Source organism: Suricata suricatta, chromosome 15, assembly GCF_006229205.1.
Source record: "Suricata suricatta isolate VVHF042 chromosome 15, meerkat_22Aug2017_6uvM2_HiC, whole genome shotgun sequence".
Lineage (NCBI taxonomy): Eukaryota > Metazoa > Chordata > Mammalia > Carnivora > Herpestidae > Suricata > Suricata suricatta.
The window spans coordinates 27,883,734-27,908,001 of record NC_043714.1 but is presented as its reverse complement, the minus strand read 5'-3'; the positions used below and the strand labels follow the sequence as shown (position 1 = coordinate 27,908,001).

The following is a 24,268-nucleotide window of genomic DNA, read 5'->3' as shown; positions in this document are numbered from 1 at the left end:
TCTGCCAAGAACATTATGTGAAAATTTTGTGGCCTTCTTAGCTTCAGAAATGTGATAAGTAGTATTAACACAGCAGAAAGCTTGAAAAACAAGTGACAACAGTATTTCCAACATCCAATCTTATTTACTGTTTATGAACAAAGCACTTTCATCTGCATCAACCCTTTGAAGGAGGGAAGGCTTCCATCTCTCTATGAAAGGGGACACTGAGTCTCAGAAATGGGCAAGAGAGGTAGTTAGGTCTCAGAGGGAGTATCTGCTAACATCTCAGCTGTCTCTTTTGTACGACACTCTGATGTCTGCCTGGTTCAGCAGAATACCCTTGATACCACACTGATTTGTCTCTCAAGCTGAACCTCTGAGACATTATCCTCCAAAACCTTGTTTTGTCAGTCGTCCTAACTTGGAAGAACCATAGAAATTAGCAAAGTATATTAATTCATGACGTTTAATGAGCAGAGTGGTCATTTAAACAACAAAAATCTAGACATAAAATCTATTGATTGTGCCCTCTGGGGGAGCTAATTAACAAAAGCTTACAAAATAAAAGTGGAGAATTTGATTTCAGAGATAGTTGTCTGTCGTTCATGATGCTGAACATATAGGGTGCTATCAGAAGCCATGAGCGATTAAAGAAGGATCGTGGCCAGGGGGCTCTGTGTTAGCCAGCCCATGAGGGGCTTCCTGGCTCATAGGAAGAAGTACTATTAACTGTTTCACTAATTCATAACACGCAAACCCAGCTTGTCTCTCTGAAGGCAAAAGCAGAGAAAATGTCACTAAATATACCCCCTGCAGGAGTTAGAAGTACAGTAGGGAAGTCATTTCACTGAAAGATGTTCGCGTTTTAGAAGTTTCCTGATTCAACACTACTCAGCGGCAGTCTTCCCCTCAGCGCCATGAGGAAGCTACCATGTGCCCATGGGCATATGAATTAGCACCAGAAATAAACGGAGGGTCACAGCAGTCCCCTGCAGAGAGTTGCTGGTTCTTCCATGGACTGAGACCGGGCCGAGACCCTGCCTCCCCCTGTGGCACCCCTTGAAACAACATAAAGAGGTGACAAATGGCCAAGCAAGTCTCTCCTTGCTCATTCTTTCAGGTCTGAGGTTAGTTTTGCTACAGCACATCTTTCTTATTTTTTCCTGTATGGTGGTTCTGTATGGCTTTCCTTACCTCTACTACTTCTCAACTAAAAGATAGTTACCATGGTAACACCTGTTGATGGCAGACCAAAAAAAAAAAAAAAATGTAATTCTGCCAGGAGGAAGCTGCTTCTGCATTTCTTGCTTCTGGCTCTCACAGTTAGGTTCAGGGGACATTTTTGTTTCTTTCTAGGCTTCTGGTGACACCAGTTTCTCCATTTGGGCAGATCGATATGGAAATTGCTCTTAGTGCTCTCTGCGTTCTATGCTAAGATACAACCTCCTGGAACATTTGTTTTCTGGTGATTTTTATCAACTATAATAGAAATTGTGTCTTTGTCCAAGGGAGTTCACATTCTTGAAAGCCTGTTTTTTTTTCCCCTTTTCTCTCATTTTTCTTCTTCTCTTTCCCTTTCCCCTTCTACTTGATCAGTGAGAGGGGTTTATGTTCCTTCTTTGACCAGACAGATAAAGGGCCACCGTAGCAGAGCCCAGATTTCACAACTCACTTAAAATGCCATTAGTCTGGAAATCAAAACAATGAGGAAAATAAAAGCTGGGTTATACATAATGCCAGTTAGTTATACAAGGCAGGTTAATGGAAATAGTGATTCTGGATCCTAAATAAATTGAAGAGACTTAAAATAATAATATGCTAAGGGACAGTAATGAACTGTTACTAGTATTTTATTATGGAAACTTAGCTAGATCACAAGTAACAGATATTTAAACATACATTTTGGTATGCCTCTTCTGGATATGGCCATGTAGCAGAGTCTTTGGATGAGATTTAAAAAACAAACAAGCAAAAAAAGACCCCTTCCCTGAAGCCACGTCAGCTGATTAGGGAGGACACAACACAGGTAACATATGTGGGACATGATGAAGGCACCATGATGAAAGGTAGTGAATGAAAAGTGGCCTGGGTTCTGTTCATGGCTCAGACATGAAAGAGCTGTGTCATCACAGCTGAGCACTGGTTTTCTTAATGCTAAAATCAGTGGAACTGAAATATTGTGGGTTTGCTTTTAACTCTCAAATTCTATTAATCCAACTCTGAAATAGGTGCAGATGCTGAATAGTAGAGCCCTGGATGGGGAACCAGAGCAGACTTTTAAGCATGAATTTTGAGTGACTTTCCAACGACAAAGAAAAGCATAAAGTAAGCAAGGGCAGGAGTCAAAGAAAAAGCAAATGATCTGTTATCAGTAAATATAATACATCCCAATAAAGTCAGAAATTCCTTAGGAGCTTTGATCTGTCCAAATTCCTAAAGTGCCCTTTCAAAATGTTCCTCACGATTAAATAAAGTTAAATTTAATTTAAATTAAAAAATTAATTAAAATTAAAATTAATTTTAAAAATTATTGGAAGTTTTCTCTTTAATTCTACTTCATATTGTTTTGGTGACTGTTCCCTTAAATCTGTTGTTGAAAACAGCATTTAAAAGTACAGATTCCCTCTTTGTATCACAAGTTATGTGAACTTCCCTGTTATTTCAATGTTTACTTGAATTTATATAATTAAGAAATAATTCCAGTCGGGTTGATGTGTACACCTTCGTGATATGAGAAATGCGGAGTAATGACCATCGCCTTGCTCCCCCTCATCTCTGTGTGTTTATGTCAGGGCTCCTCTATTAGAGAACTTGACCATTTTTCCCATGCCTATTATTGGTTTCCTAGGGTTCCCATAATAAAGGACCACAGACTGGGTGGATTATCTCACAGTTCTGGAGGCTATAAATATAAGATCCCAGTGTCAGCAGGGCGTTCTCCTTCTGAAGGTGCAGGGAAAGGTTCTGTCTGGTCCAGACCTCTCTTTTAGCTGCTGGTGCATCCCTGGACAGTAGCTGCAAACCTCCTGTCTTCACAGAGCATTCTCCCTGTATACATTTCTCTATATCCAATTCCCCCTTTTGTAAGGACACTAATCATATTAGATCAGGGGTCCACTTTTCTCCATTATGGTTTCAACTAATTTTATCTGTAATAGTCACATTTCCAGATGAAGTTACATACTGAGGTACTGGGGATTAAGACTTCAATATATGAACTTTTGGGAAGACACCGTTCAACCCATAACAGGCTAAAAAAGGCATCCCATGGTCATGCTTACTCACACGTGCAAAGTCCAATATTCCAAGTGTAGCCACCCCAGAGAGAAGATGTGGCTTAGCAGATCAGAGTCCATCATGATGCCTTTGGTTCTGAGCACGCCGTGTCCCACAAATCATGATAGAGCGCTGACAGTTGGGAGGCTCTTGCTGGTGTGCTAAAGCGAACGTTATCAGGGTATGCATTAGTTCCTTTCAAGTGAATCTCCTTGACTTTCTCTGGGATACTGAGCATTACATCTCACTAAGTGTCTCAGAATTTCTCTAAAGGTCAATTTTGGTCATTTAGTAGTTGTTTTCCATCAGAGAAATGATAGAAATGTCATACATATGATAGCATCTCATAAAACCTGCCTTGGTTCATGAGTATATGCCTACATGAGTATATCAGTGACAATTCTGGTGTGTCTACAGGCGGTGTTGAAAGCCTCAGAGTGAAGTCAAATGTGTATGAGTGTGTATATTGTCTCTACATATATGGAAAATATATATTCTGTATACATATATACAGAAAGAGATACAGATTTATAGTCTGTGACATACATGCATATATATATATATATATATATACATATAGAGAAAGAAGGGAGCCCTGTGAAATTACTGGGTCCTATAAGATCCATCTATAAAGTGCTAACCTACCTGCCCCCTCCCCCTTGCCCCCACACACACTCTCTGACACATTCCACCAAAACTCAGACACTTTACAGACAACAGTCTTCAGTAATGTGGAAAGCTGCCAGGAAGACAACCAGAGCTTGAATTTATCCCCCTTTTCGACCCCAGAGGCAGAGCCATTGCCTCAGGCCAGCATAAATAACACAGCCAGAACCTTAATAATGGGGGCAGGGGGGCCTCTTTCTGTCCTGAACTTATTCTGCAGCCAGCACTTCTAATAGGAAGTAGATGTCTATGAATTTTGGGAGTTCTCAAAAGCCTTCTTGGATGAAGCTCAAGTTAGTGCTTGACCCCCCCCCCCACACCTTCCTCAGCTTCCTGGGGAAGGGGAAGTCTTCCTTGCCTTTGCCCGTCCCCTCACCCCATACATACACACCCATTCAAACAACTTCTGGGAAAGCTTGGTGACCAACGATCCTCCAACTCCACTATCCCTTGGATGATCCCAAGACTAGAGAAAACAGAAATTAGCCCTCACCAGGAAATGTCTGAAGCCCCATCTGAGGCTCTGTGATAGACAGTGAAGTGTGCCAAGGGCTACACAGTTAGGTGCCCATCATGAGGCAAAGACAGGCCAAAGCTCTAGGCTCTGAGAATGGCAGCTTCAGTTCCAGTGCAAAAGACAAATTCCCAGATAAAACAGAGTGGCGGGGACTGGAGTAGTGTTTACTTTTTGTTTTTAGCAAGGAAATAACACTGAAAGGTGAATAAGGGAATGAATGAATGGCCAGCCTCTTTATTTGCCCTGTTTATGATTCCATGTTTGTTTATATTGCCTAAAAGAGGATGTTTTTAAATATTTCTTTTACTACCAATTTATTAGCTAGTAAGTAGAGGAGCCAATTTATATATTTTCTGTCCTCTAAAGCAGCATTTAAGTTCCCAAAAGCTAATCTTTTTATCGTTAGTCTTTGTGCTACCTTTATGTTCAGATGTCTGAGAAGCATGAAACTTCCTTTAAATACAGTAAATTTGCATATTGTAAGCTATTCGATTTTTTGCCAGGAAGAAAGGATTTTTTTTTCCTGTTGAACACTTCTGTCATTTTGATTTTTTTTCTCTGTTAATATTGAAACTGCAAGGAATTCAAGTCCAAGCCTGACTTAGGTTGCATGCTTATAGATAAGGCTTTATGCAAAATAGTGTCATTTTAGATCTCTTTCCAGGTAATGGTCTTACAAAAAGAGGTTTTTGCTAATAAAATGTCATTTGTTAATAACTTGGTGTGTGCATTAGAATTGTATCTATGCTTACCTGGGTTCTGTATATTGTAGATAGTATGAGGATGCCTGTTTAAGGATTTTTATCATCAGATTCCCAGAATTCAAGAAAAATATGTTCTTCATGGAAAGAGGATTATTTTTATTAAACCACACCATTTAAGAGGATTTTCAGAAGGAATTATTTTCCCAGTGTCCTATTTATATCTTTCTGATGCCTAAAAAATTTTGATTTTTTTTTTTTTTTTTTTTTTTTTTTTTTTTTTTTTTTTTTTTTTTTTTTGCTTTCATCTTATCTTCACAGAGGCCTCTCTTTGGCACCTCTGATCGTTCCTTTCTTGCCTCTTTCATTTTTCTGTTCTCAGTAAAGAAAATTAACTTCCCGAAAACACTCTTTTCTTAATGGACTGTTGCTTCGCATACATCAAGGATTTCAGCTGTTAGAACGTGCGAGAAATGAGGCAAGAGACGTCAGATGGTATGAAAACCAGAACTGTTAACACAGAAAATTGTGGGAAGGCTGCAAGTGTAAGCTACAGCAGCTGGGGCGTGGAAGAGGAAGGAGGCACAGCTGGGCGAGCTGGGTGAGGAAAAGATGGCTGGAAAATACAGGGGAGCTGAGCGCGGGGAGAAGTGCAGCGAGGGAACCGAGAATCCTGGGATGGGAGAGGAAGAAGCCGCCATTGTAAATTATGGTTTTCCAGTATTGTTCAGGACATGGGGCCCATATACATTGGCTTTAGCTACCCTTTTCGTTGCTATACCATTGAGCATATTCAGTATTATTTTCTTGCATGATTATTGTGAAGGACTAGATAATGACATTTTCATGGAAACAAGTGTCTGTGCTTTAAGATCAATCTTTTATATTGACAACTTACTAATTTATCATAGAATTTAGGTGGATTAATAAGAAATAGCATGTGTTTATAGATATATTTGTGGTTTTCTATACCCAAAGTGTATCAAATTGCTAACATTTATCATTTGGACAAATGGGGGTATATATAATTAGCTAGATTAATAACTGGTTTGGTGTGTATAACCAGAGGGAACTGATGAATCAACTGCTCTCTTCCTAGACAAAGGTTTCTGGTATTTGAACCAAATCCTGTCCTAGTCAACATTCAACCTCACTTGGGTAAAACTGCACTAATGCATGGCCCAAAATGGGGAGAGATGGCTAATGTAATAACAAAATACAGAAACAGAATTCAAGAACATCTTGACCTTTAACTCAGTGACCCAGATCTAAGAGGCAGAAATGGCACAAGGATGATGTAAGCTCCTCACCACCACCGCCACCACCAGTGAAATTGCAGAGGGGCAGTAGGAGAGAGACCGCGTAGCATCATCACATATGAAAGAAATTTAGATTTTTTCAGTCAAGTACAAGATTCATATATCCCAATAGTACCGTGTTGCTGGTGCAAAAAGCTGCTGTGATCACAGGTTTTCCCAAGTAAGAGTATAGTATCTGCACTGACACAAAACATCTGTTGTCCTCTTCACTGACCAATGCTACTTCTTTTAGAGACTGCCTTTGAGCTTGGTCACTTGGAAGAGAACAACTCGAAAATGAAAGTGTTGGCCCCCAATATGTCTCCTCCTGCCTCCCCTGTTTCCTCTCCACTCATTCCTATTGCATCCATTATCTTGCCCTCTCCAAGTCTGAGCTTGTTCTCACTAAAAGAGGATATACTAAAGATGTTGAAACCTAACCCCCAGGGCAGTGAACACATCACTAAAAGTGTTCTTTTCATGCCCCGCATACAATACAGTCTTGCTCAGTGCTAGCTGAATTGTTCATTGAATTTTAATTTCCTATGCTGCGAATCGTGTGGCCCCAGTGCTGCATTCCAAGTGGCCTGAATTGTCACCAGTTATAGGATCTGGTATCTCAGGAATGACTTCCAGATTCCCATGATGCTCATTCCTTGATCTTGCAAGTTTCAGCTCTTTCTCTTCCTATGTATCTAAATGTCTAGGACTGACTGTCTATTTTGGGTCCATGGTCTGTCTTGATCTTGCCAGGACGTCTTCTTAAGAATTGTGCCTCTCACCCTGAATCAGTGCCCAGTGACCAGGTTCTGCCGCTGTGACAAGACCCCAGGATGATGATGGACCACTGTCCTGAGTTCACCAGCAAGTTGCTCCCTGTTGACAGCTTTGCCTCCTTATGATGTATGGTCCCCAAGAATCCCCCTAGCACCATTACTAAAATCCACATAAGGACTGTTTCCCAATTGAGATCAAGGTTACCTTGTCCATTGGACATTGTGCTTGGCTGCTGGGCTGCTCTCCTGAGTTGGACTTCATAGCTGGAGTAAGCTCGCAGCCTGCTCTGTTCTTGTGAGCAGGCCTGGCCAGGCCCTAGCTCCCTTCTTACAGCCTGTGTGCATGTTTGAGTTAAGGTAGCTGGAGAAAGGGAGGCTCAAGGGCAGGAGAAGAGGAACTTCTTTAAACAGGTGTCTTTGAGTATTTGAAAGATTGCCATGTAGGGAAATTATTGGACTTAGTCTGTATGGCCCTAGAGATTAGAACCAGGACTCCAACTAGGTTGAGGCTGCTATAAGTCACTGGATGAAAAAGAACTTTCCTTACCCCAGCTCAAATCTGACAGCATTTCCCAGTCAGAAATGAATTCCTTTTGGGGCCCCTTCATTAGGGAAGGAATTCTGTAATAGGCTCATTGAACAGATCTAAGTTTTGTTTATTGGTTTGTTTTCATTGCAGCACAGATAAAAATGGTTGGGCGGCGTTTGCATGTGTGATGTGTTGCTGTGGTCACACACCAATCTTGAGTGACCCACAATCCTTCTCCTTCCTTCCCTTGTCTACAGGTCCTGCGAGGGAGAGCAGCTTTATTATAGCAATATCCTTGAATCTACTCTGATGTTTTAAAATTAGTTCACTCTGTAGCAGGATTCTCATACAGAGAGTCACGACACTGAGGCTTTTCTTTCCAGGAAGCAACTGTATCATACCGGCACGTCTCAGTTGGGTTTGTACCCGAAGAACTGAGTCCCAAACACCACCTGACAGTTTTTTAATATATTTCCTACTCCTTTGTCTCCCATATATGGTAACACACAAACATTCAGTCTGATTAAGTGGTCTTATGTTACAAGGCCATGAGAGATGTTGTCACATATGTGTATAGCCAGGTTGCCTTGAGGTTTTTTTTGTTCTTCTTTCCTTAGGGAGGGGACCCTACCACAACTCAAGGAGTAGTTATTATATATTAGGCACTGTGATTCATTCTGTGCTTAGTACATTTAACTGTTATGTTTGACCAAGTCCTTTCAATATTGTACTTATAACCTACAATGTCACAGACATTGTAAAAAGGGTTCAAGTATCAAGTGGGATTGGTTTGTAAATCATCTGTAAGTTTCTTTTAAATTTAAAAATCCCTAATTGAGCTTCATGATTCTAGTTCCACAGTGAGTAGATAACCTGCCTCCAAATATCGTTTTTAAAAGTCAAAGGTGAATTTGGAATTGGGTTGCTCAAGTCAGTGCTAAGTTCCTGTATTTACCCAGAGAGCAGGGGAGGATGCTGTCAACATCACTATTTCCCTAGAAGCGACTGTAAGGGCATAACTCAGACAAATAACAACAACAACAACAACAACAACAACAAAACCCACTCCTTTTCCTCTACCTCTTCTCAGCAGTGCCAACTGTGGGTTGGGCCAGGCCATCTGTCAGGTGCATATCCTGACCCGCAGGGTCCCAGTGGCCCAGAAATGGAACTCAATGTCAGTTTTTCTGAGTGGCTTTAGCTAGAACAAGTCTTCAGGTTAGCAGGCAAAATGTGTCATGAATTATCAGAGTTCACTTGTTTGAGCCGCCTTCTGAATGTCACCATCCGTGTTAAGAACCTGCTAACAGCCCTACTGAAAACTTCTGTCAGTGAAATAGGTATAGAACATTGCTGAGTTTGGCATTCCCCTAACGTAGTGTATGCAGCGGCAGGCAGTCATGTTTGAGTAGAGCCCTCATTTCAGAAGCCCTAAAATTCCATTCGGTGGAAAAAGAAATCAACATGAAAAGCATAGGATTTCTATTTGATCGGATCGGTCATCGTTTGCAGTGACTAACTGCTGTGCACGTTTCCAGATGATCATGAACATGAAAAGGGATCTGCAAGGGGCACTTGGCTGGTGCCGAATTATGCTCAGGTTGTCTCAGAATAGGGTAGTTGGCACTGGAGCCCAGTGATCCTGATTCATGCAGTAACCCTAGGGATTCCAGCTAGGCTTACACTTGGGTTTAATTGATCTGGAAAATGACTGACAGTTAATGTTCACATTTCTTGGAGTTTATTTTTGGTAGCAGCCTTCTTGAGATATGATTACCCATTTAGAGTGTACAATTTAAAGGTGTTCAGTACATTCACAGAGTTGCACAACCAGCACACAACTTTAGAGCCTTCTCGTTACGTCACAATGAAACTCTGCACCTTAGCTATCATCCCCATCCCCTGCAGCCTTAAGCAACCACTAATCTACTTTCTATCTTGTATAGCCGACCATTTTGGACATTTCATGTAAAGCGAGTCATGTAATATTGGGCTTTCTGTGTGACTCACTCTTTCCACTTAGCACTTTTTCAGGGTTCATCCATATGGTAACGTCCCAGTACTTCATTCCATTTTTTTTGGCTACATAACATTCTTTTATAAGGGTGTACCCCATTTTCTTTGTTCACCAGTTGGTGGCTATCTGTGCTCTTTGTACTATTTTCACTTTGGGGATATCATGCATAATGCTACTGTGAACATCCACATACAAGTTTACATGCGAACGCATGGTTTCATTTCTCTTGGTATATTCTTAGGAGGGAGATTACGGGACCACATGGTAATTCCCATGTTTAATTTCTGGAAGAACAACCAGGCTGATTTTTAAGTGGCCGTACCATTTTACATTCCCATCAGCACAGTACGGAGTGTTCTGATCTCTCCACATCTTCACCAACACCTGTCACCATATAGAATTTTTGATTAACGTCATTCTACTGGGGAGGAAGTGCTGTCTCATCTCATTGTGGTTTTTGTTTCAATTTCCTTGATAGCTAATAGTGCTGAGCAGCTTTTCATGTGCCCATTGGCCATTGTATGTATTTTCAGAAAAATGTCTATTCAGATCTTTTGCCTATTTTTGGTTGGGTTGTCTTTTTATTGTTATGAAAGTTCTTTATATATTCTAGATAAAAGTCCTTTGTCAGATATGATTTGCTCTTTTTTTTTTCCATTTGGGGGGTTGCCTTCACTTTCTTTAAAAAAATTTTTTTAATGTTTGTTTATTTTTGAGAGAGGGAGACAGAGCATGAGTGGGGGGAGGGGCAGAGAGAGAGGGAGACACAGATCCTGAAGCAGGATCCAGGCTCTGAGCTGTCATCATAGAACCTGACGTGGGTCTCAAACCCACCGACTGGGAAATTGTGACCTGAGCCGAAGTCACACACTTAACCTACTGAGCCAATCAGGCACCACACTTTTTATTTTTTATTAACATTTATTCATTTTTTGAGAAAGAGCAAATGGGAAAAGGGCAGAGAAAGAGAAGGAGACACAGAATCCAAAGCAGGCTCCAGGCTCAAAGCTGTCACCACAGAACCTGATGTGGGGCTTGAACCTACGAACCATGAGATCATGAGCTGAGTCGAAGTAGGACCCTTAACCAACTGAGCCACCCAGGTGCCTCTATCAGCTCACTTTCTTACTAGTGTCCTTTAAAGCACAAATGTGTTTAATTTTGATCAAGTCCAATGTATCTATTTTTTGTTCCTTTTGCTTTTTGTGTCATACATAAAACTCCACTACCAAATCTGAGCTCATGAAGTTATCTGTCCCTATGCTTTCTTCTAAAAGTTTTGTTGTTTTAGCTTTTAAATGTAGGTTTGATTCATTTTGAGGTAACTTTTATATGGTCCAAGTTGAGGATGCAACTTCGGTGTTTTGCATGTGGCTGTCTAGTTATCGCAGATATTTTTGTTGAAAAGACTATTTTTTCCCCATTGAACAGTTTTGGTACTCTTGTCAAACATTACGTGACCATAGATATATGGGTTTATTTCTGGATGGCAAATCCTCTTCTACTGATCTGTGTGTCTATCCTATTCCAGTACCACCCTGTGCTTATTACCTTTTTTTTTTGTTTGTTTTATTTGTTTTTGAGAGCGAGAGGGAGACGGTGTGAGCAGGGGAGGGTCAGAGAGAGAGGGAGACACAGAATGTGAAGACAGGCTCCAAGCTCTGAGCTAGCTGTCAGCACTGAGCCTGACATGGGGCTCAAACCCATGAACCATGATATCGTGACCTGAGCCAAAGCCGGATGCTCAACCAACTGAACCACCCAGGTGCCCTTGATTACCTTGTTTCTTTAAAATATTTTTAAGTCACAAAATGCATATTCTTAAAATGCAAAATTATGCACCACTTTTATGTTTTTAAAGTAACTGTCAAGTCATGCACTCAATTTTCAAATTAGACTCTCTACTCCCATCTAGTAATAGAGAAAGCATATGCAAACATGTTATTTCTAATACATATTAATACGATTTGGCATTTTAAGAAAATATTCTTCTCATTTATTTATTTATTTATTTATTGCAGTGATTTGATTTAGATAATCAAATCTTGCTTCTATTTTTAACAAATTCCAGGGAGTTCTCTGGGACCGACCACGAGGACAGGGGGAGGTGGAGATGTTTACAGTTGGAATCCACATCCAAATATATCTGCATGGCAGGGTTTCAGGAGGAGGTTTGTTTTAAGATCTAATGAAAGAGTGGAAGATGGCTTGGGAAAGGCTCGTGTCTCGCCAAGGCTTCTTAGTCTGCATGATTGACAGTGGGAGGACCTGGAGTTGGGTTGGAAGAAGACAGCTGATGATTGTCCTATTTTGGTCTTTTTAGACTTATTTAAAAAAAGAAAATAATAACAGCTGAATGCAGTGGCAAACAAAAGGCAGCCATTTCTCACTTAGTAGCTGTCAGGGAAACAACAGGTATACCTGGAGATTATATAAATACTGACTCTGCTATGGAAGAAAGCAACATAGAGTTGAAGATGATCATGTATGGTCCTAATAACAGAACATCACTACATGCACATCTAGAAGGCTCACGTTCTACTCAGCCTTTTGTATTGTAAATCAGGGAATTGTATTTTTGTCTGTTAAAATAATTGAGGAGTTCTGAATCTTAGCTAGGACATTCCCCTTGGGGTAGAAGGTCATTCATTCATTCCAGGCCTCCCCCTACTCCCTCTCCCACTGTACTCACGGTGGTGTCTCCCGCCAATCAGAGGTTCAGTTCTGGGAGATACTTGTTAGGGGACAGAACCAGATCTGGAGAGGAAATGGGGAGGGAGGAGAGGCTGGGCACCAAAACTAGAGCAAAGCCATGGATGGGATGAGGGGCGCTCATGAGTCAGGAGGAAATGGAGGGAAGCACCCCTGTCATCCCCTCCACTGTGCACGTCTTCCTCATGCCCTCGGTGGAATGGACCGAGGAACGATTTGGGGTTAGGAGAGCTACGTGTCGTTCAGGGCAGAGTTCATGCTGTACCCAAGATGCTCCTTTTAATAAGGCATCCTCGTAATTAAATCACAGCTTGCTTTATTTAAAGACATAAATACTCTTCAAATAAATCGCTTTCTCATCCTAAATTCAGGAACTGAATTTTAATATTAATCACAATAACACAATAACTGTATTATGGGGAATACAGAAAAAGCCAATAAATTGATGTGTGTTTGATTGGACACCGACTGTTATGTTAGAGAGCATTTTTTATTTATTTACTGCTGTTTATACATTTTCCTCGACCTCACAGCTTGCTCTGCTCAGGAAGGAATGAAAAAGCTCAGCGTCCATTTGCTAGTGTTTGTACAGCGAACTGGACAAATGTCTTTCAACGTCTGTGGCCCTCTGCCTTTCCCCCCTAACTCTCTTTCTCTTTGGTTATAGGCCGGGAAGGAAGAGAGACCTCTCAGCCCGATTCAGGGGCAGGACGTTGCCACAGCGTTGGCTCCTTATTTGGACAGACATTTCTCCAAGGTAAATGGTCCCATTGTAACCAGAGGGGGCCCATCGTTAGGAGTTGCAGACTGCGGGGGTCCTGCACAGAGGCCGGCTGTCCAGTCTGACACAGACACAGAGTGCCACGAGCGAGGGGGGAGAGGAGAGAGCAGTGGGGGTGCCCGCAGTGTCCCCGACCCGTGCTCCCGGGACGATGGCGCCCGGACCCGGAGCTCACGGAGCTGTGCCCCAACGTGGGTAGGAAGGGAGGAAGCTGTACCTGTTGCTCCGTGTTAATCTCTCTCCGGTGCTCATGAAAACGGCGGCCGGGGTGGTCTGATTGTTGCCAAAGCACTTGGTCCTTTGTGGGGAATGTGTGGCGTCCTTCTCAGAGGTTCCCACACAATATGTGCTGTGCCCGTGTCCCAGAGGTAAGGGAAACGGGGTCATAATATTTTACCCCAACGAAGACTTACGAACTTGTGGGAGATTTTAAAGACCGTCTCTGCTCTCCTTGTTTACCTACTAAGTGAGCCCATGGTTGGTGACACCAACACCTCATGAAGTTCTTGTTTTGGAAAATCATATTCTTGATGCCTCTTTCGGGGAGAGGGAGGGGGGACGTGTAAATGAGAGAGAATGAATATGAGAGAGAAAAGGAGAGAGAGAAAGAGAGAGCCTCAAAAAGAAGTCGGTCAGCATCATACTGTACCTTTCTGAGGAGCAACTCCAGGCGCTTTCTTTATGAATCATGAGCTTAGTGGGAATAAAGGCTTAACAGAAGCAGCTGAGTTCATCAGCAGCTTTAGCATTCATGAATCGGCTGCCAATATTTTAACACAAATTGCTGTGTCATTTCTGTGAAGTTCCCCTGTTGTTGCTCAGTCTGTAGCCAAACGCTGTTTTCGCTAAGCCCCGAAATCACATCTGATAAAACACCTCCTTCCTTCCTGACAGAGATACCCCTGCACACAATCCACAGAAATGCAAAAATAAACGATCCAATTTAAAAGAAAATAAACGTGCCAGCTTTCTCTGTTTAGCAGTTAATAAATGGCTGGCGTTACTTAGTCCTTAGCTTGCGAGAACGCGATTTCAGATTGGCAAGGAGCGAGCAATGTTTTCCTCGTCAGTCCTCATCCTGGTGGTTCTTTTCTGAAGGGGCTGAGTGGGGGAAACGGAGGCTGTACATTAGAGGAGAATTTTGTGATACGATTCATTGTCTGTTCTGACAGAGAAGACATTGTTTGTTCGCTGTAATAGGCTCGGCCGGAGTCTGTGCTGTGCATACAGAATGGGGAAATGGCAGAGCAGGGGAGAAGCTCAAAATCCTGAGCAATAGATTAGCTTACAGGTTTTTTAAAAATATATATTTCAGTAGCTTCTCATTATTGTAGACACAAGTCACAATTTGGGGACATAGTTTTCTCTAAGTGATAGTTTTCCTCACCTTGCATTATGTACATATTATATAAAAAAGGCTTTGAGACACCAGCGCGCCTATCCACATACTGTAGTAACAAGAATTGCAATCATGAAAGTTTATAAACACACCAGACCTGCTTTGAGATCACTCCCTGTGCATTTGTATTCATGTCAGCATAAATGAAAAATAACGTCTGCGCATCATCTGATGATTTCACCAAAGCAGGTGCAGGTAAGAGGAAAAAGACCTGTTAAAAGATCTGCTTTGGGGTAAGAAGTACACTGCCGGGGACAGTGTGAGAGGGTGTCGTGCCCTCAGTGTTCAGAACTTTAAAGTCAACAACTGTAAAAGTGAAAGTTCAGAGCAGTGTGCAAACCCTGCCTTGGAAACTGAACCGGCAGAAAGTAAAGCAAGTCTGAGGCCCAGCGTCTCTTCTTCGTAAGGCGCCATGTTCACCCCACTTCCCCCCTTCTCCCCTCAGCACAGGAACTGCGGGGTGCAGTGGTCCCAATAGCCCCAGGTGTCCAGGGACTTCATGTGTACACTCATGTGTTTCTTACTAGATGTTGTCAGGCCGTGGGCTCCTGTGTTCACAGAGCACATGAGCCAGACCAGGGGAGCTCCAAGGGCAGGTGCGCTGGGGCCATTCCCAGCCAAGTTCAAGGGCCCCTCGTCCTTGTGCTCCAAGAGAGGTTTATCATATTCCCCAGTCTTGGCTTGTATTTATAAGAACTGTCTGTGTGTTTTTCTAAGGACTATATGTAACCTATATAAGGATTAGCCTTCAACACCTAACTCAGATCTTTTACTCTGCCACTCATGACGTCATTCAGGTACATTACCTGCTTAATTTTTAAATTTCTCAGGCTTTTAAAATGTGTTTGGCAATATTTTCAAAGATGTGTTTGTATAACCTCTTAAAAATATACAAAATGTGTTTATATAATGATATTTTCAAGTAAATACTAAAGGAACCAAGAAAAATTAACCAAGATGTTAAAAAACTGTTTCCAGGGGTGCCTGGGTGGCTCAGTCGGTTAAGCCTCCGGCTTCGGCCTAGGTCAGATCTCACGTTCATGGGTTCGAGCCCCGCATCGGGCTCTGTGCTGGCAGCTAGCTCAGAGCCTGGAGCCTGCTTCCAGTTCTGTGTCTCCTTCTCTCTCTGCCCCTACCCCTCTCATGCTCTGTCTCTCTCTGTATCAAAAATAAATAAAACATTAAAAAAATTAAAATAAAATAAAATAAAAAAATAAAAAACTGTTTTCATGTATTGCTTCAATATATGGATACATTCGTATTGTCCATTTTTAAAGTAGTTTTTATTAATTTTTAAAAATTTTTATTAACATTTATTTATTTTGAGACACAGAGAGAGACAGAGCATGAATGAGGAAGGGGCAGAGAGAGAGGGAGACACAGAATCTGAAGTAGGATCCAGGCCCTGAGGTGTCAGCACAGAGCCTGATGCGGGGCTCGAACCCACAAACCAAGATATGAGGACATGAGCCGAAGTCGGGCGCCACCCAGGTGCCCCTCTATCATTATTTTTAATAACCAAGTTAAGGGCCACCCAGGGAGGTAAGGCAAGGTGCAGCTGGTCCCTACTACCCCCACAGGGGGTCCCTGGAGACGCCCCCTGTGGCAGAGGACCCGGGAGCCTCCGAAGACGTTTCCAGGAATTGCTGTTGCATCTGTGCCTCAGCCGCCCTGGCTCCCAGCCCGCCTTCTTGTTCCTATTCTGCTGGGTCCCTTGTACGCGCTGCACTGGGGGCCTGACCGTGAGCATGGCTGGTGACAACCGGCTGTCCAGGGCATGCACCCACGACCTGCCGGAAAGCAGTGGGAGCTCGCGGGAGGTTAAGACGGCGGCGCGCCTCTAGATAGAACCGCCCGCTCTGGCCTCATTCATAGCCTGGTAACTGGGAGACAAGGGCTGTCCTTGTCTTAAAACGAGGGGTTGCCAGGGTCTTATTTCCCCAGTTACAGCTCATCTTCGTCTGTTGCGAAAGGAAACCTATACCAGTAGAGGGAAATTGGAGTAAATGCTTAGTGAGACTATTTTATTTAACAAACAAACAGTACTTACTGTGAGACAAGCCGTGGTCTGAGCGCTTTGCAGATACGAAATCACTGAATCCACTTGACCTTCCTACTACTGCTACCATTATTACTGTTCCCATTTTACCGAAGAGGAAACTGAAGCTCAGAGAGGGTGGGTGACTTGTCCAAGGCTCCCCAGGCGGAAAGGGTGGATAGCACATGCCCTGGGGTTGCCTGTGCTGGAGGGTAAGTGTTAGGGCTCCGTGCACCCCATCACGGGCACCTCCTGGACCTTGACTAACACCAGAGCTTGCTTAACAGCCATGCCCCTCGAGGGTCTGTAAACACACATGCCACCCTCACAGAAGTACACATGGTGCGTTACATTGTTGGTTTCTGACTGTACACCCCTTCTCTCTTGGCGTTTACATCAGTGGAAGAAGAATTTTTTATTTCTGTCCTTCTAGAATTCAGAGTGGGTACAGGTGAATGGTGAGTGGTAAGCCCAGGATTCCAGCCACCGCGTCCCATGGCCGTCAGGGTGGGCTGGACTCCACGGGATGCCTGCATAGGGTCACCCCGGCAGCACTAGGAGGAAGGCCAAGGGCGGCCACTGTCCTTCTCCCTCCACACGTCTTTCACTCGGCAGGCTGTGCTCCAGCCTGAGGCCAGCGGTGTTGGACTTGCCAACATTGAGAGAAGCCACTATTCAAGCCAGTACGTCAGTCAGCTGGACGTTGGAGCATCCTCCGCTCTCCCCCACGGTGAGGATTTAGACAGCTGGCTTTGGGAGGTCTGTCTTAACCCAGCGCTGCCCAGAGAGAGATGTTAATAGGTGCAGCTCCCTACCGCCGCTCCTGAAAGAGAAAAGAAGAAAAGTTTTATTTACGATCAGATATGTTTGAGAGACATGAGTTAAATGAAATAAAATTGATGTACTTACTGCAGGTTTCTCAGAATTTTCTTGGGACTCTCCAAAGCACACGTAGAATGCAGAATTTTCTACATTATTTTGTTCCCGCCGATGGGGAGAAATGTCTACCAAGTCCCTTGGGCAGTGCTGAAAAGAGAAAAGGAGAGACAACAGAGCATGTCATAGAAGGTCATCAGGTGTTGAGGAAAGATCAGTCCGCTACATTTGGGATCCCTAAATTCCAGCTCGTCTTTATACCAACAATCATTGTGACCTTAGAACTTCAGATTTCTCCTCCATAAAATATGGGAGATAGAGCTGGATTATCTCTACTCTCTTTTCATCTTTATGAAAAGCTGGCAAATGTTTGTTTCTATCCTAGCTTGCTCCAGAAGGGTTTTTAAGAATAAGGCACAATATGTAACACATGAAGACAGAGTGAATTAAAAAAATAGGTGAGGGTAAAATGAGGCACAGGGAATATAATGTAGGAAAGACAGAGGAAGGAGGGAGGTTAGTGTGCAGAATGAATTCTGTGGAATCCTTTGTGGTTGCTGTGAAAGAACCAAGGTTTTTCTTTATACTTTTTATTTATTTTTTGTTTTTTGTTTTTTATTATTTTTGAGAGACAGAGACAGCAGGAGCAGGGGAGGGTCAGAGAGAAAGAGAGATTGAGAGACAGAATCTGAAGCAGGCTCCAGGCTCTGAGCTAGCTGTAGGCACAGAGCCCGATGCGGGGCTCGAACCCACAAACTGTGAGATCATGACCTGAGCTAAAGCCAGACACTTAACTGACTGAGCCACTCAGGCACCCCTGAAAGAACCAAGTTTTGTTCAGTGCTTTCTGATGAACAGTTTGAAGAGGAAACTAGAATCATAGCCTTGTGTTTAATAGGGTCCTAAGCTAAACATAAATTTTTCCTGCAGAAACAACTATTCAGTTTTGAGACCAAATTTTTCTCATTTGTTTAAATTCTGTGGCCATTTGGTCTTTTAGGTAGTAGTTTTGGCTCTGTGACAGGTTGGTCCCAAAGAGACTTGGGCCATCTATAAATGCGCTTCATAGGTAGCTGTGGATACATCATCCTCATTTATTAAGTCATTACATATTGTAGACCAGCTCTGCTTTGGTGTATGTGATGGCATCTGGGTCTCGATTCTCTGGACTCGAGTATTCTCTAGAACCCGGAGAGCTGTGTGATGGGAGGCCGAGGGCCAGGTCGCTATGCTGGGGTGGACGGTGTGTACAGCAGAGCCCATGTGTGTGACCTCCTTGTACGTTGTCATTATGTCCACTCTGTTTTCAGGATGCTCTTCCCAACTTCTTACCCTTCGTCATAGCCTGGATCACGGTTTCCCTACAGCCTCTTCATAAGGTCTTTGGGATTTAAAGTTGTCTCAGGGATTTTACACTGTTAGGGTGATAAAGGTTCAAGTCCACATCCTCCTTTTAAAGTATTAGTAAATAGCATGATTATGAAAATATTTTTAAAGGAAATAAAACTGTTGGAGGACCTCTAAGGGCAGAGAAGGGCACTAGTGACAGCCAAATGAACAAGTGTGCTTACCCAAATGCTGCAGGCTTCCAGTGCTGTTTAAATTAGTTTTTATATTTAGTCACGTATTGTTACTGTATTTATATAACAGATAGTTGATTAATGAGACAATAGGCACAAGCAGTATCAATGTTATAAGCTTCAAACATCTGGTCAAAATTCTTATATATTTATCATAGTATTGATAATGTTTTATTTCCTAAATTGGGTAGTGGTTATATGGGTGCTTATTATGTCACACATTTTGTGAATCTTAAATATCTTAATACATTTGGTAAGTTATATATTACCAAACATAAAGTTTAGTATCTGTGTTTATTAGAATATCTATGGTAGGGAGGTTCCTGGTTGGCTCATTTGGTTGGGCATCAAACTCTTGATTTTGGCTCAGGTCATGATCTCACAGTTGTGAGATCGAGCCCTGTGCTGGGCTCTGTGCTGGGCTAGGAGCTTGAATAAGATTCTCTCTCCCTCTCTTTCTCCCTCTCTCACCCTCTCTTCCCCTCTGCCTTTCCCCTGCACACGCGCTCTCTCTCTCTCAAAAAAAAAATTGGTATAAAATTTAGTGTTAAAAAATAAAGTAGTAGTGACAATCATATAATTTGGTTTGTCACTTATTAGAATTAAGTATCATCCATACCCTTAATTATGTGTCCTCATGCGCCTGTTGGCAAGCTGACAACAGATCAGGCAAAATATATATTTATTGAGGAGAAACACAAACATCAGCCTCAACCTTTTTATCCTGTCTCATTGTTTTAAAAGTAAACACAAAAATTATCAGAGGTCGATTATGTTTGTCTAAAATGTTGAATACCCAAACATTAGCTAATGAAAGCAATTATTGTCTGTGTTGATACTGTGACATAGTAAATATAATTTGGAACCTATATATTTGAAACTTACATGTGAAAATATTTACATATTTGATATATATATCTTACACCAGTATGTCTTTTCAAAAATTTGTCTGTAAATCATGCATTTTATTAAAGGAATTTAGAGTTCATTAAATAGCACATCACTTGTTAAATAGGAAACACTCAGAATTATTAAAGTTTGTATGTAAATAAGCATAATAATACAAACTTTCATAATAACCCATCTAAAATCAAATAATTATACTTAATTCACCTCCTTCTTATATACAATAAAACTTTTAATCAAAACCTTTCTGATGGAGGTTTGCAAAAACAGAACTCTGCAGGGGTCCCTGGGTGGCTCAGTCGGTTAAGCAGCTGACTTCAGCTCAGGTCATGATCTCGCAGTCTATGAGTTTGAGTCCCGTGTCAGGCTCTGTGCTGACAGCTTAGAGCCTGGAGCCTGCTTCCAATTCTGACGCCCTCTCTCTCTGCTCGTCCCCTGCTTGCTTTCTGTCCCTCTCTCTCAAAAATAAAAAAACATTAAAAAGTTCAAAGAAATAGAGTTATGCAAGTCAAAACAGGTAAAGACTTTATTGCAGCCTGGACAAGGCATTGCAATAATTATTTGTATGCCATTTAAAAAGAATCATGCTCTTCTGGAGTAAATGGTTGATAATGAGGTCTGGTGACGTGCAGAAAGAAGAATGAAGGCCAACGGTAGAGTCCGTTGACGGCGTTCTGAAACCACTCCTGCTCTGCCTGCCTTGTGCCCCCGCCCTGCCTGACCGGAACAGCCATATAGTTTCCTGTTCCAGCTCTCGGGGAGTCAGCGGTCACCTCTTCCAGGGACTGCTGACCTCAGATGTGTTTCAACCCCACGCCCACCTCGTACTGTGTATGTTCTCTTTACTTATTGTAAGGCACACATACATATATATACTGTTTTGAAATTCGAACCATAAATCAATGGCATTTCCACTGTTCATTCTTTTTACAACAAAATATGACTTCTTCCTAAGAAGTCTTATTAATCATGTTAAATTTAAGAGTTTCATTTCCTTGTGTTCTTGGTCAGTGGAGTGTTATTTGTACTGTCTTGTCAAGTGATCTTATTAGTTTTCATGTTCTGACTTCACCATTAACTTATTTTTAGTACAGTAAGTAAATTTTACATCTATTACATTCAAATGCAGCTAATGCATTTCAAAACGATTTCAATCAGCATCATTGTTTTCCAACAATCTTAATGTTGCTTGACTATTCTAATTGTTCATCTAAAAACCCACCTTCATTGAAATAACTACTCTTCAAAGTCTCAATAAAAGTCTGAAGAAGCAATTCAGTGGATTGAACCTAAGGGAAAAAATATACATAAATGAAATAGCTTTTGCATTTAATTAATTGATGAAAGGTACAGTATTTCTCTGTGAGTTGTAACTAGCTTTCATTTTTAAACTTTGGGAGAATGAGTCATTTGTACTAGGAAGTAGATGCTGAAGAACTATGTTTGGCAACTTGGAGAACATTTTTAGCATTTGAATTTCCCTATTTATAGTACAGCATCAGGCAGAGTAAAATGTTTGGCATTTCTATAAGGGATGCAAACTCTTTAACATTCTCTGTTGTGATCTAACAATTCATTTCAGAGTAAGATGAATCAGTCTTGTTTGGAAAATGTTTTCTACAAATATTGGCAAGGAAACTGTAACTGCATTTCTGCAGATTTTAAAAATGCAAACTCCCCTAAAGAAAATGACAAATTGCACAATATTACTTCTTTCTTCTGCATTACTATAGTTCTCTGTGAGATGCCTTTTATTACATTAAATTCTCACACTATTCTGCCCAATTCCTTGCTTTTTAGGTTGTTAACCCATATTGTAATCAGAGACCATGTTTCTGGGTCCCTCCAAATGTCAGGTTCTTTTTAATCTAAATTTCTCCACAGTGTTTTTCTCGTAATTAAAACTCCCAATGACTTTATTAACATATGCCCTTTCCTTCTACCTTAGACAATATGAGAATAGTAATTTGTAAGGGTTGCACTTAATTGCTTGAATAGGAGAGAGATATTCATATTCTCTCCCTCATTCTCTTACACACACACACACACACACACACACACACACACACACAGTGTTGAACTAATAAAAAAAAATAGAGCGCACAAAATATAATGTGGTACCTTGGATGGAATCTTAAAAACAAGGACAGAGGTGCCTGGGTGGCTCAGTTGGTTAAGCGTCCGGCTTCGGCTCAGGTCAGATCTTACGGTTCGTGGGTTCGAGCCCCGCGTCAGGCTCTGTGCTGACAGCTAGCTCAGAGCCTGGAACCTGTTTCAGATTCTGTGTCTCCCTCTCTCTCTGACCCTCCCCTGCTCCAGCTGTCTCTCTCTGTCTCTCAAAAATAAATAAAAAAGCATTAAAAAAAAAAAAACAAGGACAGTGCTGAAAATAGAGGAAATCTGAATGATATATGGACATTACTTAATAATGTACCAGTGTTGGTTCATTAATTGTACAAATATACCATGTTAATGTACAAAGTTAATAGTAAACTAGAAAAATTATAGTAACATATTTATAGCTAATGTATTAAATGGCAGAGTTGACTCCAGTCTGTTGTATGATAAGCATACTTAGAGTACAAAGTGGTTCTCTCTTTTCCAAGATCCTCTTTGAACGTGGCCGTCTGTGGCAGGGGTCGTCAGTATCTGGGGCCCAGTCCAGCCAGCCACCATTGGTGTCGGGCTTGTGCACGCTTTGCTCTTCTTTCTCACGCCCGTCTCCAGAGGGCTGAGAGGGTGTGTGTGGGGGTGCTCAGGCTCCCTGGGCTGGGTTCCCCGTCATTTGATTAGGGGCTCTGCTGGACTTGTTTAACCTCTCTGGACCTCATTTTCCATTTCTAGGAAGTCAGAGGACCAAATCAGATTTTTCTCTCAGGGAATCTGTGGCTTAGAAAGTTCTGATCCTGTGTGCTGGAGGTCTGTTTGTGATCGTAGCTATGGATTTATTGAGGATGAAATTCTGGCTCTAAGCCAACTTGCATGCATTGTTGTGGTTTATAGCATAAGATTATTCATCATTTTTTCAGCATTTCTGAACTCTGCCAAAAAAGAAATAGTCCCAGAAAATAATACTGTTGCCATGTGAGAGTCACTTATGCATTAATAAAACACAAGACCACAGTTTCATGAAATACCCACATCAAATCTGAACTAAAGAGCCTATTAAAATATTAAATTATACCTTAATTTGTGACGAAGTACACATAAGGTACATTTCAAACCAAACTTTTTAGGTTAATGTGCTTTTGGATCATACACTTAAATTTAATTTAGTTTGAATTTATTATTTAATATAATTTATAGTGTTATATGATATTCTAGTTTATGATAATAAAATTTTAAATACCTAATTATGCTTAAGGCCTAGAAGGACACTTAAGATCCTGCCAAGTGTCCATATTACACTTATTGAGTTAATCATTAGGAAGTTACTCATCCGATAATTATTTCTTAATTCCTTTTGAGCCAGTCATTGTCCATAATAAGAAATTAATTCCTAGCTATAGTATTTCAGTGCTGTGTTTTGAGTAGAGGCATGTAAAAAAGAGAAAGTTTACTTAGGTCTGCCTTGAAAGTTAAATCGAATAATAACCACTTGACTGGCGGAAGTACTCTTGGGAACAATTGAATAGCAGTTCTCAACTTTGCTCAGTAAAATCACTCCGGGGGCTTCTCAGAGTCCTGTGTGCAGTTTGTACCCCACACTAATAAAACCAATCTCTGGAGGCATTATTTTAAAACTTCCCAGGTGCTGCCAATATGCAGCAAAAGTTGGGAACTCCTGGCCTTGAGGCAACAGGGACCCCTCTTGTGATGTGCAGCAGAACCCGCCCCCCCCTCCCCGCCGCCTTTGGGAACTGGGTGACCTGAGTAGCTCTGAGTCATTTAAAGAGTGACCAGCAGTCCCCCTCCTTGTCCGCAGGGGACGCATTCCAAGACCCTTCCACAGATGTATGAAACCACCGAGAGTACTGAGCCCTGTATCTACTGTGTTTTTCCTATACATACCTACCTCCAGCAAGGTTTAATTTCTAAATTAGGCACAGTAAGAGATTAACAATAATAACGAGTAATACATAGAACAATTATAACAATGTACTATAATTAAAGTTATGTGAATGTGGTCTCTCTCTCAAGATACCATATTGTACTGTACTCGCCCTTCTGGTGATGGTGATGTGAAGTGATAAAAGGCCTCTGCGGTAAGATGC

At 41.7% G+C, this 24,268-nt stretch overlaps 1 protein-coding gene and 1 long non-coding RNA gene across 4 annotated transcripts in view; one reads left to right on the top strand and one right to left on the bottom strand.

Moving 5' to 3' along the window:
• The window catches only part of PAG1 (phosphoprotein membrane anchor with glycosphingolipid microdomains 1), a 131,940-nt gene that overhangs the window by 67,944 nt on the left and 39,728 nt on the right, over positions 1 to 24,268 (top strand). For 2 of the 3 annotated variants that reach the window (XM_029923962.1, XM_029923963.1), the window contains exon 3: positions 13,142 to 13,231. The gene's annotated coding sequence lies outside the window, so the exon portion shown is untranslated. Of the gene's footprint in view, positions 1 to 5,674; positions 5,744 to 13,141; positions 13,232 to 24,268 lie in introns of those variants that run through there. The other variant, XM_029923964.1, reaches the window with a different exon arrangement.
• Positions 17,493 to 21,304, bottom strand: LOC115279403. Its single transcript, XR_003903414.1, has 3 exons — positions 21,277 to 21,304; positions 17,602 to 17,718; positions 17,493 to 17,515 (listed from the first exon to the last, which is right to left on the bottom strand). It is a non-coding gene; the product is annotated as an uncharacterized LOC115279403 (long non-coding RNA).